We start from the raw sequence: 4,317 nt of genomic DNA, 5'->3' as shown, positions 1-4,317 counted from the left end.
GTCACCGGTGCACCCTCTGCAAGATACACGTTACATAACGTCATCCTCTCAGAAGTGTGCACCTTGACAGCGACGGCCTAGAATGGAGAGTTCAGTTGGACTCGGGAGGTGTAAAGGGCCTCACGGGCCGAACTGCTACTCCCCCTTGGGCTCGTTGGCCACCTTGGTCATCCATTCTAAAGCAAGTGAACTCCTACAGAATACCCTCGTCTTCGGCATTAAAATGTCTCTTGCAGACAAATGCACCAGGGTTTAAAATCTTGGATTATAATGGCCAGCTAATTGTGCCGATAAAAACCATTGCAGTTCCAATGCAATATGAAACAGATTTAAAGTGTAAAATAAAAATGAATGAAAAAATAAGTTAATTAAAAGGGGAGATGACCAACTATTGAGGTTATCGCTTGAAGCGATGTTTCCTCTTCCAACTTGCTTGCGAAGACCTCAGTATCAGAGGTCAGACCTGTGTCTTCGCAAGAGACTGGTCCTCTTTCATGACCTACGGCTTGTTTGGCCTGGCTGGAGGCGGCGGGGAAGATGTACTCTCACGCCCTTTTGGCGTCTTCCCCTGGGTGGTTTTTTGTAGGCTCTTCTTTGAAGGGCCCACAGGAGTAGGTGGCTCCTTGTCCACCTTACTCTTCGTATCCTTCACCATTTTGGGTTTAGTCGCTTGCGTGTCAATTGGGGATTCTTTCGGGATCTGTCTGCGTGGCGATGGCACACTTTAAAGATGGCGTGGTCGCAACGGAAGCAAAAGACCGGGAGCAAATTGGGCGATTAGCGCCCTGTATTTTTTCCTAGGTTCAGCATATGGGATTATTTCTAACGTTTTAATCTCCGTGACCTTCCTTTCTTCTTTGGGCAATCACGAGAGTACAGTGGGTGTGTACCCTCGCAATTGACACAGAGGTTCCGAAAGGCACTTTATCCTCGTGCGTCTTTGCCAACGCGCGGGCAGGTGGCCTTGCCCTCGCAGCGCGATGCGACATGGCCGAACCGTTGACACATGAAACAACGCACGGGATTTGGAATGAATGGCCTCACTGGGACCGATTCATTGTCAACAAACACCTTGTTGGGTAGTCTATCACGCGCGAACGTCAAGATCACGGAGGTGCTGTTAACGTTTTCTCCGTTGCGCCTCGTGGTTAGTCGACGACAATCAGTCACTCCCTGAGAGAACATTTCTCTCTTGATTTCGTCGACGTCGACATAGGGGTCGTAATGACTGATTACTCTCCGACAAGTGTTGAGAATGCGGTGTACCTCCACTTTTACCGGAATGTCATGGCACATTCCAATAGCTAACAATTTTTCGCTGAGTATCGTTCAGGGTCTCTATAAGAAGTGCACCATCCCTGAGCTTCTTCACGCTCTTTGGGTCCCCAGGCACAATCTGTGACAACACTGCGAATTAAGAAATTTTCCAGGTTTCACCTTCCTTTATAAACGACATAATCAAAACGCTTACATGCGCCAATACACTTATCTCCCCCACCTGTGTCCGAAGAGATCTTTTCGGTGGTGGAAAAGATCTTTCCTACATAATAATACCTATGCCGTCCCTCAGCCTCCCTACCCAACACGGAGTCAAACGTTTGGGAAGCCGCCCCACAGAGCCAGGGCGGTCGCCAGGGCTAACTCGAGGGATATAGCACTTCAGAAGTGGTTGTTTCGGGGCGGATCTTCCATGCAAGGGCCCACCAAAACCCTTCTATCGTTGACCTGCATACACAGACCCCACAACCTTGGCACTCGCCACCCAAGTGAAAATGCGACAGATGCGAATTGGCCCGACATGGCTAGCTCCTGGCCTCCTTTTTACACGGAATCTGAGCCGAAGAGGGATATCGCTCCCCACTCCATTCAGGTCATCCGAAACCCTGCTGGGAACCAGAAAGATCACCCTCCAGTATCCCCTTCTCTCCCATACAGGTCCCTAGGCACTGCAAACACCTTGATGGACTGCAGGACATGGTATGGCCGCTCACAGACGATCCACAGCTCCATCCCAACGCATGACTTGCTGGCTGGTGGTTTTCTACTCGCCCTTTTAGTCACCTCTCACGAGCAGGGATACTGAGGAAGTACTGACGCAAACTATGAGAAAGCGAGCATACCAGATGCTCACTATCCCTCTTTAAGAACTATAAAATTTATAAATTTGTTAAATTTAGTCTACCCAATATTCTCTGAAATTTTGAATGCCTTCAATGCAGTCACGAGTATTAACACAAGCAGTCAAATTTAACTATGCACCAGCTGAAGACCAAACCCGAATGTAGACAAAAACAAAATATAAATAATTCAGCCAGGTAGATGAAAGATTGTGCCTCTCCAAAGATGTTTCAATTGAGACCACTTAAAATGGTAACACTATTCATGTCGTTCACAAATATAAAGTTTGATAATCTATCTGTGGTATAATAATGACCAGAAGCTACTTTGCCTTTCTTAATTGCTCTAGGTTGATTCATCCTGGAAGATATTATAAGGACCACACTATACGCAACACGTGAAAGCCCTTTTCTAGGCTAGTTACGTCAATCAACTGTATTCATCAATTCCTTAGATGGTCACCTTGTCTTGAATGAGCTTCTTGCAGAAATAGCAATGACTTACATCACAAATGAAAAGGTTTCCTGAATTGATTATCCACTAAGCTAATATTCATACTGCACAGCTCACTGTTACATGCCAGATCGGTCTGTCTGTACAGCTGAAGACAACTGCCTCCATAGTCAGCCAACTACAAGTCACCAGACATTTCTATTGTCCAATACTCATGGATCTCAAAATTGCACCTGGCACCTCCCATTTCCCCTTAAACACTACATTTTGATCTGGTTGCTCCAATTCGTCCAACAGGATCCCTCTAGCCTAGGGCCAATGAAAGACATTGGAAAATTATAGTGCTTCCAGCTACAACCAAACAAGTGGTTTTGCTTCCTGCAAGACAGCCAGAAATAACTACATCAAAAACAAGCGTCCTCATCTTTCCATTGCAGTGATGACCAGCATCAACGATGCACCAGACATTTGTAACCACAGATTTTGAAAGCAGCAGTTTTGAGCTCGACACCTGTTTAAGTGCTCCCAACACCTGGATATATCCAAGTACCTCCAAACACCATTAACATAGCATATCTAACTTGAGCAAATGCCAAACACCAAAGCCTCCCAGAACCTAGCATTAAGGAGCCAGTTACCTCTAAACCATACTACAACACCACCACCTATCATAGCCAGACCCCAAATTAAACATACGAGGTTATTACTTTACAGCCCTCATTAGAAAACCTGGTGGGGTTTCCATTTGATGAATTCCTTAGTTTAACTATCTATGAAAGCCCAGTCACATGGTAGGCTCAACTAGCATCCTAAATGGGTCATAAAATTTAAAGACTGTCCCAATTCAGGAAATTATCTACCTTCAAAACCATGCATGTTGCTGTTCGAGCAGTTCTTAACCCTAGATCAATAAGACATTGCAAAGTTCTAGCGCTTCCACAGCAGTTTACACAGGATGGCTGCATAACTTGTTACAGACATCAACATCCCATGCAATCTAAGCTTTTGTAAATACCATGTGTTTTGTAAGTACTTCAACTACTGTGGCAATTGGTTCAATCAAAAGGCAATTCTCTCCTTCAATAGAACATTTACAGAGCAGGGAAATCAGCTGATGGTCACATGCCGATGTTTAAGTAATTAAAATCACATTCAAGATCTGAATACCACCAAGGTATTTGAAAGGACCCATTTCACCGTGTTCATTAAAGAGCAAGTCTCAAATAGTGACAACTGCTGTCTGCAGACCTTTTTAATTGGTCTTAATAACTGAAATAAGCCATAAAAACCTGAAGCATAAAAAACAGCATATTTGTTATGAGGAATATCTGTTGCAGTAGTTATGATGAATGGATACTACATAAATTTGGTCCCTACATATCAACATTAAAATACTGACTCAAATGAATTTCCAGTAACATTTTAAAATCAGGTGAAAAGATGTTCAGCAGTTATTCCTGTCCCATTAGTCGCCTTTTACGACAAGCAGGGTTGCTGTGGGAGTATTCTCAATCCCCCTCCACACAGGGGTATCCTCAATCTCACTCCTCAAGGAATCTACCTAAAAATTAGATGAACTGTCGAGTTTTCATCCACCCCATCACTATCTTTAGAATCATCATGATTTCAACAGGAATATTTTCTATCCACCCAATTGATACACATTCCATTTAGAAACAGGGCATACTTCAATTCAGTACATGCATTGTGGCAAATAAAACTTCTTTAAATCTTAACTGAAGTTCT

This window comes from Hetaerina americana, unplaced genomic scaffold (genome assembly GCF_022747635.1).
Source record: "Hetaerina americana unplaced genomic scaffold, ioHetAmer1.1.p SCAF_69, whole genome shotgun sequence".
Taxonomy (NCBI): domain Eukaryota; kingdom Metazoa; phylum Arthropoda; class Insecta; order Odonata; family Calopterygidae; genus Hetaerina; species Hetaerina americana.
The sequence above is the reverse complement of the archived record's forward strand: the minus strand, read 5'-3'. Positions refer to the sequence as shown.